Genomic DNA, 13,980 nt, shown 5'->3' on the forward strand with positions numbered 1-13,980 from the left:
TGGAAGAATTCCCCACCACGTATCAAGTACTCCTGCCTGACAATACACAAAAACAAAGGGGGTATTGGATTGCCAGACCTACATAAGTATTACATGGCGTGCCACCTTACCAGAATAGCAGACTGGAATATCCATATGCTTAAAAAGAAATGGATACACCTCGAAAACTCCTTTACACTCAACCCTTTACACCTGCTTCCCTGGCTTCCCCCTAAACATTGGCCGCCAGATATTTCAGCCCACCCATTTACCTATCCCTCCTTACTAGCTTTCAAAACAGCTTCACAATCTGGAACATTTGCACCCATACCAGGACCCCTAACTACTCTAAGAGGAAATCCTGCATTTCCTCCGGGAGAATCTCAGCACTTCCTACGCCAGGAATGGCCCTATGAGGATATATTGGCCCTTCAGCTTTTTTCCGGTGGGTCTTTTATCCCCATAGAGAAAATAAACACCATCTCTAAGACCGCTTCCTTCCCTTTTTGGACCTTTAGGTAAATACGTCACTTTCTCACGACCCATACGCAGAAAACCAACTGGACAAGACAGCTCACGCCCTTTGAAGACCTCTGCCATTGCAAAACACCACAAAGACACCTTATATCACTCCTATACACACTCCTTTCAGAAGGTACTGACACCAAATTACACTTTTCACAGGTAGCTTGGAACAAAGATCTACAAACATCTCTAACCAAAAATGAATGGAACACTGTCTATGAATATGGCCACAAATGCTCACTGAATGTTGCCATTCAAGAAAATTGTTACAAAGTATTAACCAGATGGTATAGGACGCCATCCCGTCTACATAAATTTTCTCCCACCATCCCCAAAATTTGCTGGAGATGTGAGGAAACAGAAGGAACCATGCTCCACATTTGGTGGGACTGCAATAAAATACAACCCTTCTGGAGGGAGGTCCACAGCCTCAATACCCAGGTCACCACGTTCACTTTAGATTACTCCCCAGCGCAGTTCCTCCTCCATCACACATCCCTAAGAAAAAAGATTACTACAAATCTCTATCCATGCATATGGTAAACGCAGCCAAACTCTGCATACCGAATAATTGGTGCTCTAAAAATGCTCCGTCGATCAGGGAGTGGCTGGCGAGAATCTTGAACATAAAAACTATGGAAGAATTAATTTATATATCTCAAGACAGAATACACAAGTTTACACTCACTTGGGTTTGCTGGAACCACTTTACATCATCAGATTGATGCCCTCAATGTGTTTTATAGATCGATCATATAAAGAATTTATTTGACTTTCATTGGTGGGAAGGAGGCCATGTGGGGGGACTGGGAGCAGAGCCACACGGGAACGACTTGCCAACATCCCCTATTGCCTTTTTCCATTACCACATAGGTATCAGCTCCCCCCATTCTTGACCTTACCCTTTTCTGCTTTCCCCCCCTCTGTAGCTCCCTCTGTCCTTCCTCCCCCCCCTACATATCTCTTTTTCCCTGTCCCTCACCCTCCCCTTCTTCATAATTCAATGTCAGCTTTTCCCCTTCCCCCCTGGACTTGATTGCCTGATATTCAAATAGAACTTTTACAAGATCCCCCATCCCCCCTACTACTTGGTTCACTTTCTTGCCACTTGATAAGCCGTCTCAGGATACACGACATACATGACCGTGCAAAATCTTTAGCCACCTCCCATATATTGATCCCCTGGAGAGGGAGGGAGGGGGAGGTGAAAGTGAAAAGAGATCCTCCACCTAACAATGCTCCGTTCCACACACGTTTCATTCCTGGTCAATTCATTCCAGGCTGTTTAGCTTAATTGTATCCTAGAATTGTGAACCCAACGTGCTGTTAATGAAGTGACTTTACTGACTTCATGTATTGTTCTTTCTGTACACCTTGTTGTAACTGAATAAAATAAAAATCATTTATGGGAAAAAAAAAAAGAAGTCTATTGGCCAGGATTTTGGAGAAAATCTTGATGTCCACATTAAATAGTGAGATCCGTCTGTAACTTGCCAGTTGCAACGGGTCTTTACTATCTTTGGGTATAACTGTAATGTGGGCTTGGAGCATTCCTGGTGTAAGTGGATTGGAACCAGATAAGTTAAATGCTTTTAAAAAGGGTGTGCTTAACGTGTCAAAAAATGTTTTGAAGGAAACAGCAGATAAGCCATCAGGACCAACGCTTTTGCCTGACTTCAGGTTTTTAACGGCTTCCTTAAATTCCTGTTGGGTGATCAGGCCTTTCAAGTTGTTGGAAGATTCTGGGGAGATTCCCTTGGGGCAGTGTTTTTCTAGGAACTTTTTTATTTTAGTTTGGCGTTCCTTGATGAAAGATGTGGGTTTGATTGGCTTGTCAATATTATAAAGTGTTGTGTAGAATCTCTCAAATTCTTGGGCTATATCAGCATTACTTGTGTATATTTGTCCTGTTGGGGAGTGTAGCTTGTGCACTGTGGTTTTGGCTTTCCTAGATTGCAATGCTTGGACAAGCAAGTGCTCGCTTTTGTTTTATAAAACAGCTTTTCATAAAACAGCGATTCATAAAACAGCTTTTGGGATAGCATAAAGTTTTTCCTAGTAGTTCGACCTAGTTCTTCCTGTAATAGTTTGCGTGTATCAATGAGATCTTGGTAAGATTTTTGTGCTAGAGTCTGTTTGTGGAGGGCTTCTAATGTCTTGAGTTTATGAAACAGGTCTGCGAGGTGTCGTTGCTTGTCTTTTTTAGTTGTCGCTGCCATTGAGATAAGTCTGCCTCTTATCACGCATTTGTGTGCTTCCCATTGGGTTAGGCTGGAAGTCTGGTGTATCATTTTCTCTAAAGTAGTTATCCAGACATTTGGTAAGTATCGATACTCTAGATTTATCTGTTAGTTTCATGGGGTCTATTCTCTAGATATACATATGTGTGATTTTGTCAGGGAGGGTCAGTGTGATTGTAATCGGGTGGTGGTCCGACATGGTCATGGTTCTATTGTTGCCTTAGACAGGAGAGGAAGATATTTTGGGTAAGAAATAGATAATCCAGTCTGGAGTATTTTTTATGTGGGGTCGAGAAAAAGGTAAAGTCTTTTTCTTGTGGTCTAAGGGTGCGCCATGTATCATGCAGAAGAAGAGATTGGATGCTTAATTTTAGTTGGTGTAGTGCTCTGTATGGTAGGCTAGATGTCCCTGTAGATGTGTCAAGGAGAGGACAGAGAGGGACATTGAGATCTCCTCCCAGTATGAGTGTGCCACTTTGAAAAGAGGCGAGGGATTGTAAGGTTTTGCGGACGAATGGGTCTTGGGATACATTGGGGCAATAGATGGTTTCTAGTGTAATTGGCCTATTTTGGATATTCCCTTTTAGGAAGATGTATCTTCCCTGCTCGTCAATTAATGTGTCTGTAATTTTAATAGAAGTATTTTTAGAGATAAAAATTGTGACTCCTTTAGTTTTGGAATTCGGTGTTAGTGCATGGTAGCCTGTTGGAAAGTCTCGATTTGAGAATTTAGGGACTGCTGTTGAGGAGTGAGTCTCCTGCAGGAATACAGCATCCGCCTTCATACTCCTCCTGCATGCTAATACTCTGGACCATTTTTCCGGTATGTTCAGGCCTTTGGCATTAAGTGAGACTACTTTAAGGGAGATGTTCTTTGTCGTGGTTCTAGTGGTGGCCATGATGTCTTGAGGTGGCACTACCCCAGATGTCAATCTCCCAGAGGAGGGAAGCAAGAGAGGGCGCTGTGTTTAGAGGGCATTAAAAAGGGGGGGTGAGGGAAGAGGGGAAGTTGTTTGATGGGTGTAAAGAAGGGGTTTGGTTGGGGGTTAGGTAGCGTGGTGTGGTCTTAGGTCAACTGGTGGTGATTAGGAACTTCTTTCTCTAATCACTAATAGTGAGTCAAGTCGGTGCTATTATGCCCTGTACACACGGTCAGATTTTCCGATGGAAAAAGCATGATCAGATTGTGTTGTCGGAAATTCCGATCGTGTGTGGGCTCCATCAGACTTTTTTCTTCAAGATTTCCGACACACAAAGTTTGAGAGCAGGATATAAAATTTTCCGACAACAAAATCCGATCATTTAAATTCCGATCGTGTGTACACAAATCCGAAGCACAAGGTGCCACGCATGCTCAGAATAAATTAAGAGACGAAAGCTATTGGCTACTGCCCCGCTTATAGTCCCGACATACGTGTTTTACGTCACCACGTTCAGAGGGATCGGATTTTCCGATAACTTTGTGTATGCAATACAAGTTTGGCCCAAAATCCGTCAGAAAAAATCAGATGGATTTTGTTGTTGGAATGTCCGATCAATGTCCGATCGTGTGTACAGGGGCATTAGGGTCCGCTGTGTGTAGGTGTGGTTGGTTGAGGTTCCTAGATAGAGTGATACTCTTGTTCCAATGAGGTCTGGGTGCTTAGTGTGGGTAGTATTTGATAGTAGAAAGCATATAAGCCAGCATATGCGCGGATATACAAGTAAAATTATTTGTATGTGTGGGTGGGTGTGTGGAGTAGAGGTGAGATTATGATGCCAAGGCCTCAGTCTGTGTAGTGTGAGGGTGTGTAATTGTTATGGGATGTATTTTCACTGAATCTCGTATGAGGTATATATGTGCGAGATATTCTGCACAGGAAAAACAGAAACTGTATAACAGTGTAAAACCATTAACTATATGACAGGTTCATCAAACTTACAAAACTCATTTAACTGTATATACAGTCGGGTCCATAAATATAGGGACATCAACACAATTCTAATCTTTTTGGCTCTATACACCACCACAATGGATTTGAAATGAAATGAACAAGGTGTGCTTTAACTGCAGACATCCTGCTTTAATTTGAGGGTATTTACATCCAAATCAGGTGAATGGTGTAGGAATTACAATAGTTTGTATATGTGCCTCCAACTTTTTAAGGGACCAAAAGTAATGGGACAATTGCCTGCTCAACTGTTCCATGGCCAGGTGTGTGTTATTCCCTCATTATCCCATTTACAAGGAGCAGATAAAAGGTCCAGAGTTAATTTCAAGTGTGCTATTTGCATTTGGAATCTGTTGCTGTCAATTCCCAATATGAGATCCAAAGAGCTGTCACTATCAGTGAAGCAAGCTATCATCAGGCTGAAAAAACAAAACAAACCCATCAGAGAGATAGCAAAAACATTAGGTGTGGCCAAATCAACTGTTTGGAACATCCTTATGAAGAAAAAACGCACCAGTGAGCTCAGCAACACCAAAAGACCCGGAAGACCACAGAAAACAACTGTGGTGGATGACCGAAGAATTCTTTCCCTGGTGAAGAAAACACCCTTCACAACAGTTCGCCAGATCAAGAACACTCTCCAGGAGGTAGGTGTATGTGTGTCAAAGTCAACAATCAAGAGAAGACTTCACCAGAGTGAATACAGAGGGTTCACCACAAGATGTAAACCATTGGTGAGCCTCAAAAACAGGAAGGCCAGATTAGAGTTTGCCAAACAACATCTAAAAAAGCCTTCACAGTTCTGGAACAACATCCTATGGACAGATGAGACCAAAATCAACTTGTACCATAGTGATGGGAAGAGAAGAGTATGAAGAAGGAAAGGAACTGCTCATTATCCAAAGCATATCACCCCATCAGTGAATCATGGCGGTGGTAGTGTCATGGCGTGGGCATGTATGGCTGCCAATGGAACTGGTTCTCTTGTATTTATTGATGATGTGACTGCTGACAAAAGCATCAGGATTAATTCTGAAGTGTTTCGGGCAATATTATCTGCTCATATTCAGCAAAATGCTTCAGAACTCATTGGACGGCGCTTCACAATGCATGGACAATGACCCAAAGCATACCGTAAAAGCAACCAAAGAGTTTTATAAGGGAAAGAAGTGGAATGTTATGCAATGGCCAAGTCAATCACCTGACCTGAATCCTATTGAGCATGCATTTCACTTGCTGAAGACAAAACTGAAGGGAAAATGCCCCAAGAACAAGCAGGAACTGAAGACAGTTGCAGTAGAGGCCTGGCAGAGCATCACCAGGGATGAAACCCAGCATCTGGTGCTGTCTATGCTTTCCAGACTTCAGGCTGTAATTGACTGCAAAGGATTTGCAACAAAATATTTAAAAGTGAAAGTTTGATGGATGATTGTTAATCTGTCCCATTATTTTTGGTCCCTTTAAAAAGTGGGAGGCACATATACAAACTGTTGTAATTTCTACACTGTTCACCTGATTTAGATGTAAATACCCTCAATTTAAAGCTGAAGGTCTGCAGTTAAAGCACATCTTGTTCATTTCATTTCAAATCCATTGTGGTGGTGTATAGAGCCAAAAGGATTAGACTTGTGTTGATGTCCCAATATTTATGGACCTGACTGTAATTGCAGTAACAATGAGATTCCCGCTGTAACCATTCTATGGTAGCAGTCCTGGAAGGGGGGAGGGGAGGATTCCACACTTCCAGGACCAGGTAATGGATTTGGGGTCTATGTGTCTGCAATGAGCAGAGCGGAGGTCCCCTAAGTCCTAGAATTTTGGATGGGAGAATATTATTCCACTTTGTGTGTGGATAACAGGCAAGGGATTTTGTGACGTGAAATCAGTTTATGCCCAAAAGTAATGCAGGTGTCTGCGGTAGTCAGAATAACAGTTGTGGGAGCCCACCTGGGTTACAGGTGTTAATGATAATTAGGGTTAGTTGATGGTGGCACTAGGTAGAAGTTAAGTTATACTAGGAAGGGGGTCTAGCAGATGTACCCTACTTCCAGTTCAGTTCGTGATCTGTCCCTTTTAGTTGTTCCAAAAAGAGTGGGATGTGATGGGACTTTATGATGGACTTTCCAAATGAACGGACTTGCCTACACACGATCAACCAAAGTCCGACGGATTCGTACGTGATGACGTACGACCGGACTAAAACAAGGAAGTTCATAGCCAGTAGCCAATAGCTGCTCTAGCGTTGGTTTTTGTCCGTCGGACTAGCATACAGACGAGCAGACTTTTCGACCGGACTCGAGTCCGTCGAAAAGATTTGTAACATGTTTAATTTCTAGGTCCATCAAACTTTTGGGGAAAAAATGTCAGCTGGAGCCCACACACGATTGAATTGTCCAACGGACTCCGGCGAACCAAGTATGCCGTAAAGTCCAGTTGTGTGTATGTGGCATTAGAGCCCTTTCACACTGTGCCACCTCGGGCGTCAGCGGTAAAGCGGCGCTATTTTTAGCACCGCTAGCGGAGCAGTTTTAACCCCCGCTAGCCGCCGAAATGGGGTTAAAACTGCCGGCAAAACGGCGCTGCAGCGCCATTTTGCCGGCGGTATAGCAGCGCTGCCCCATTGTTTTCAATGGGCAGGGGCGCTTTAGGAGCGGTGAGTTCACCACTCTTAATGCGCTGCAAAGAAGCTGCTTGCAGGACTTTTTCTGATGCCCTGCCAGCGCAGCACCCCAGTGTGAAGGCACTCTGGCTTTCACACTGGGTTTGCAGCTGAGGCTTCTTTCAGGTGCTTTACAGGCGCTATTTTTAGTGCTAAAGCACCTGAAAAACACCTCAGTGTGAAAAGGGTCTTAAAGACATAAAATTAACACTATTAATTACCTTGCTTGTGAGTTTACCTGCTGTCAACTTATTAGTGTAAATTAAAGTCTGCGGGGATAAAAATAAAAACCAAGGATAAAATTGACAGAGTACATTGTTAATTTAGTCGGCAGCTGAGAGAGTTATAGTCTTAGTTCCGGAGACATGACGGAAGAAAAGTAATCGTGAGAGCAGTCTGTCTTCCTCTGAGATGTCTGTCGTAGTGGTGTTCCATAGTGGTGCACAATTCCTAGTGGTGTGGGATTAGCATGGGGTTCATTAGGTCCTCTGTAGGTATAAGCTTCGAGTTCGAGTCGAACCCATGTTCGCGCCGAACATCGCATGTTCGACCGTTCGTCGAATTGCAAACGATATGGGCCGTTCGCGCCAAATCCGAGTGGCGCGTCATGGCCCATAAATTCACTGCGGCATCACAGTGCATTGCTGGCTGATGATTGGCCAAGCATGTACTATGACCCACATGCTTGGCCAATCACAGCGCCGTCTGTACAGAGAGCCATAATTGGCCAAAGCCAGGGTGGCTTGGCCAATTATGGCTCAGGGGGTTTAGTACGCGCCCCACACTATATAAGGCCGCCTGCACATCGGCCCTGTGTAGTGTGTTCCAGCGTTGAGAGAGAGATAGAGAGAGAGAGAGAGACAGTGTCATTTGATTTAAGTTAGATAGAGCAGGCAGGCGAGTCAGTTAGCTGCACTTACAGTGTAATGTGTATATATATATGCATCCTAGGTGTTGTGTATATATATATATATATATATATATATATATATATATATATATATATATATATATATATATATATATATATACATATACACACATATACATATACATATACATTGTATTCAGTTTAGCTACATCCGTTCCTGTTATTCTCTTCCTACTGACAGGCAGGCAGGTGTTTTTACAGTATTTATAGTTAGTGTAGTGCGTCCTCTGCACAGTGTGCACCTAAAGCTACCTGAAGAAAATTGGTGGTGTTCTTTTGATCCTAGTAGTACCGCAGGCAGCTGCAGTATGTACAGTTAGTGTAGTACGTCCTCTGCACAGTGTGCACCTAAAGCTACCTGAAGAAAATTGGTGGTGTTCTTCTGACCCTATTAGTACCAAAGGCAGTTGCAGTATTTACAGTTAGTGTAGTGTGTCCTCTGCACAGTGTGCACCTAAAGCTACCTGAAGAAAATTGGTGGTGTTCTTTGATCCTATTAGTACCACAGGCAGCTGCAGTATTTACAGTTAGTGTAGTGCGCCCTCTGCACAGTGTGCACCTAAAGCTACCTGAAGACAATTGCTGTTGTTCTGATCCTGTTAATACCACAGGCAGCTGCAGTATTTACAGTTAGTGTACTGTGTCCTCTGCACACTGTGCACCTAAAGCTACCTGAAGACAATTGCTGTTGTTCTGACCCTATTAATACCAGAGGCAGGCAGCTGCAGTATTAACAGTTAGTGTACTGTGTCCTCTGCACAGTGTGCACCTAAAGCTACCTGAAGAAAATTGGTGGTGTTCTTCTGATCCTATTAGTACCACAGGTAGGCAGCTGCAGTATTTACAGTTAGTTTACTGCGTCCTCTGCACAGTGTGCACCTAAAGCTACCTGACGACAATTGCTGTTGTTCTGATCCCATTAATACCACAGGCAGGCAGCTGCAGTATTTACAGTTAGTGTACTGTGTCCTCTGCACAGTGTGCACCTAAAGCTACCTGAAGAAAATTGGTGGTGTTCTTCTGATGCTATTAGTACCACAGGCAGGCAGCTGCAGTATTTACAGTTAGTGTACTGCATCCTCTGCACAGTGTGCACCTTAAGCTACCTGAAGACAATTGCTGTTCTGATCCTATTAATACCACAGGCAGGCAGCTGCAGCATTTACAGTTAGTGTACAGTGTCCTCTGCACAGTGTGCACCTAAAGCTACCTGAAGACAATTGCTGGTGTTCTCATACTAATAATAGTACAGGCAGGCAGTTGATTCTGCTAGCTGCAGTATCAGTATATATATACATCCTAGCTTTGTGCAGCTACATCTCACTGCAGGCCATTAGTATGTCTGGAAAGCCAACAAGGAGAGGCAGACGGTCACAAGGCAATAAAAGAGGGCAAGCAGGCTCTGTGTCTAGAGGCAACAGTGCTGGTCACGGAGACGGTGCATCCTCATCAGCACGTGGCCGTGGGACATGCTTGTCCTTTTTTTCGGCAACTGGCTGTGTTGAGCCGCAACATGGGGATGACGTGGTAGAGTGGATGGTCAAGCCGTCCTCATCTTCCTCATCCTCCCATACCCAGGCTCAGGATACTTTGGCAAAGCAGCTACCAACGCGGCCTCTTCCCTTGGCTCAATGGCATCAGTCACTCCTTCCCTAGCCCCACCATGTCCTCATGAGGAGTCCCCCGAACTGTTTGACCACAGTGTTGGGTACATGCTCCAGGAGAATGCCCAGCATTTTGAAGGCTCCAATGATGGTACCCAGCTAGAGGAAGGCAGTAAAGTGAGCCCAGAGAGGGGGTGCCCAAGAAGGACAGCAATCTGGCAGTCATGTTCCCCCAGCTGCAGCATACTGCCAGGTTTGCTCCAGTGATGAGGAGGGAGGGGATGATAAGGTCACTGACTCCACATGGGTGCCTGATAGGAGAGAGAAGGAGGAGGAGGTGGTACATCTCAAATGAGGCAGGATGCCCTGGGCCAGCTTAAGGGCCGCACACCAACTGCATCACCACGCACAGCTCCACATGTGCAGGGCGCTGCTGTCTCACGTTATTCCAAAAGTTCTTTGGTGTGGGCCTTTTTTGAGATGAGTGCATCAGATCCCACCACTGCTATTTGCAACATATGCCTCAAGCGCATCACGCGTGGCCAAAACATCACCCGCTTGGGCACCACATGCTTGACCAGACATATGTCGACCTGCCATGCAATTCATTGGCAAGCGTACCTAAAAGACCCACACCAAACAACAAAGCGGACCTCTCCTTGCTCCTCATCGGTTGGGATCTCCAACCTCACTATACCTTCAGTCTTCTCTGAAACTTGCACTGAGAGGAATGAAGGTATAGAATTAGGTGTTTCACAGCCAAGTACTTGCGAGCAATCTGCTATCGGTACACCGACGTCAGATTGTACCAGGCAAATTTCCCTGCCCCAGCTGCTGCACCACCGAAAGAAGTTCGCTCCCAGCCATTCACATGCCTAGCGGTTGAATGCTAGCTTGGCTAAATTGCTAGCAATTCAACTGCTGCCTTTTCAGTTGGTAGACTCTGCCCCCTTCTGTGAGTTTGTGGAATGTGCGGTTCCTCAGTGGCAGGTTCCCAAAATGCCACTTTTTCTCACGAAAGACGATTCCAGCTCTCTACCGGCATGTGGAAGGCAATGTCTTGGCCTCGCTGGACAGGGCAGTCAGTGGTATGGTGCATATTACTGCTGACTCATGGTCCAGCAGGCATGGACAGGGAAGTTACCGATCTTTCATCGCACACTGGGTGACTCTTCTGGCAGCTGGGAAGGATGCAGTACAGGGTGCAGTAGTGTTGGAGGTTTTTCCACCACCACACCTCCAAAATTCTACTAGTGGTGATTCTGCCACACCTCTCTTCTCCACCCCTGCCTCTTCTTCTTTCTCCATGGCCTCTTCCTGTGCTGATTTGTCCTCGGAACCAGCGGTGCTCCGTAGGTGTTCAAGGTGCTAAGCAAGCACGCAGGCAAAAAGATGCCATGCGGTGCTTAAGCTGGTGTGCTTGGGGGACACGAGCCACACTGGGGAAGAGATTCTGTCAGCTCTGCAGGGGCAGGTTCAGAGGTGGTTGACGCCATGCCAGCTTAAGCCAGGTATGGTGGTTTGCGACAATGGCACCAACCTCCTCTCTGCCCTCCGACAGGGACAACTGACCCATGTGCCCCGATTGGCTCACATCCTTAACTTGGTGGTCCAGAGACCTTGGGCAGGTACCCTTGCTTACTAGATGTCTTGAGGCGGCCAGGAAAGTCTGTGTGCATTTATGCAGGTCATATAATGCCAGTGCTCAGCTGGCTGACCTCCAAAAGGAATTTAACCTGCCCAAGAACTGCCTAATCTGTGACATGCCCACCAGGTGGAACTCAACGTTGGCCATGCTGCAGCAGCTGCACATGCAGCAGAGGGCCATCAATGAGTACCTATGTGACTATGGCACCAGGACAGGGTCAGGGGACCCCGCCAATGGGCTATGATTAGGGATGCATGCACTGTCCTGTCACCATTTGAGGAGGCCACGAGGATGGTGAGCAGTGACAGTGCATGCATCAGTGACACTGTCCCTCTTGTCCACCTGTTGGAGCACACACTGCATGGAATAATGGACAGGGCACTTGAGGCAGAACAGAGGGAGGAAGAGGAGGACTTCCTTACCTCTCAAGACCCCCTTTACCCAGACAGTGTTCCTGCGTGCCCACCGATCACACAGGAAGAGGACGAGGAGGTGGATTGTGTCAGCATGGAGGTGGAGCCTGGCACTCAGCATCAGCAGGAGTCTTCAAGGGATCATTTACAGTCCGAAAAAACCCATGGACTTGTACGTGGCTGGGAGGAGGTGGCTGCGGATCATGTCGTCCTTAGTGACCCAGAGGACTCTGGACCGAATGCCTCAGCAAACCTACGCTGCATGTCCTCCCTGATCACGCAAAGCCTGCGGAAGGATCCTCGTATTCATGGTATCAAGGGGAGGGATGATTACTTGCTGGCAACCCTCCTTGATCCACATTACAAGGGTAAGGTTGTGGACCTTATCTTGCCGTCGCAGAAGGAGCAGAGGATGAAACATCTTCGGGAGGCCTTGCAGAAAGGTTTGTGCAACGCATTTCCAGAGCCTGGGAGGATAAAATTTCCTCTTCCTCCTGGACAACGTGTTGGTGAGGCTTCAGTCAGTCACAGAAGGAGCGGTGGAGAAGGTGGTCGTCTGACCGATGCGTTTAGACAATTTTTTAGTCCGCAGCCCCAAGGCCTGATCGGTTCCAGCGACCATCGCCAGAGTCTGATTCACATGGTGCAGGATTACCTAGGGGCAAGTTCAGACTTAGACACCTTTCCCACTGAAAATCCTCTGGGTTACGGGGTCTTGAGGATGGATCACTGGCCAGAGCTGGCACAGTATGCAATTGAGCTACTGGCCTGTCCTGCATCCAGCGTTCTTTCGGAACGCACATTCAGTGCTGCTGGAGGCTTTGTAACCAATCACAGGGTGCGCCTGTCCACCGAATCGGTCGATCGGTTGGCCTTCATAAAAATGAATCAGTCTTGGATCACCAGCTACCAAGCACCTGATGCTGATGTAACCGATTGATTTTTTTTTTAATGTGAGATCCCTTCAAGACTGCTTATGCTGATGCTGAGTGACTATTCTGTTATGCTGAGACACAATCCTCTTCCTCCTCAATTTTAGTTCTGGGCACCGCCACCAGTGGCCAAGGCCCAATTTTTCTGCCCCTGTTTAACAGGGGCGTGTAATTACATTTTTGATGCAATACTTTGCAGCAGGGCTCATTCCTGCGCTCCAACTAGAGTATCTGTGAGGGGTTGCAGTGTTGTGGCACCAGCACCAGCGCCCAAGGCCCAATTTTTCAGCCCCTGTTTAACAGGGGCGTATAATTACAATTTTTGATGCAATACTTTGCAGCAGGGCTCATTCCTGCGCTCCAACTATAGCATCTGTGAGGGGTAGCAGTGTTGTGGCACCAGTGCCTAAGGCCCAATTTTTCTGCCCCTGTTCAACAGGGACATGTAATTACAATTCTTGATCTAATATTTCACAGAAGGGCCCATTCCTGCGCCCACCAAGAGTAACTGTGAGGGCTTACAGTGTTTTGGCAACACCACCACTACCACCACCGAAGGCCCAATTTTTCTGCCCCTGTTCAATAGGTGCATGTAATTACAATTCTTGATATAATATTTCACAGCAGGGCCCGTTCCAGCACCCCACCAAGAGTAACTGTGAGGACTTACAGTGTTGTGACACCAGCACCACCACCACCAAAGGCCCAATTTTTCAACCACTGTTCAACAATGGCATGTAATTACAATTCTTGATCTAATATTTCACAGCAGGGCCCATTCCTGCGCCCACCAAGAGTAACTGTGAGGGCTTACAGTGTTGTGGCAACACCAACACCTAAGGCCCCAATTTCTGCAGAGTATATAGGGCAGGCCCCTACTTTCAAACATCTAACTTACAAACGACTCCTACTTGCAAACGGAAGGAGACAACAGGAAGTGAGATGAAATCTACCCCTAGGAAGGGCAATTCTCTCCTGTAAGAGTAAATATGGGAAAAACGTGTCTCCTCTTCACTGATGCTTTATCACCAATCCTTGTTTCCTTAAAACCCCCAAATTGTCAAAAAAAATTTGTCATTGGGACAGAAAGTGAGGTGAAATCTTCTGAAGAGGTGCAC

General features: G+C 45.9%; 1 protein-coding gene across 1 annotated transcript in view; it reads right to left on the reverse strand.

Annotated features, from left to right (window-relative positions):
- Positions 1–13,980, reverse strand: part of LOC141133958 (dynein axonemal heavy chain 3-like) — a 3,453,856-nt gene that overhangs the window by 1,117,542 nt on the left and 2,322,334 nt on the right. The window lies entirely within an intron of this gene.

The sequence above is a fragment of the Aquarana catesbeiana genome, linkage group LG03, assembly GCF_042186555.1.
Source record: "Aquarana catesbeiana isolate 2022-GZ linkage group LG03, ASM4218655v1, whole genome shotgun sequence".
NCBI classification, from domain to species: Eukaryota; Metazoa; Chordata; class Amphibia; order Anura; family Ranidae; genus Aquarana; species Aquarana catesbeiana.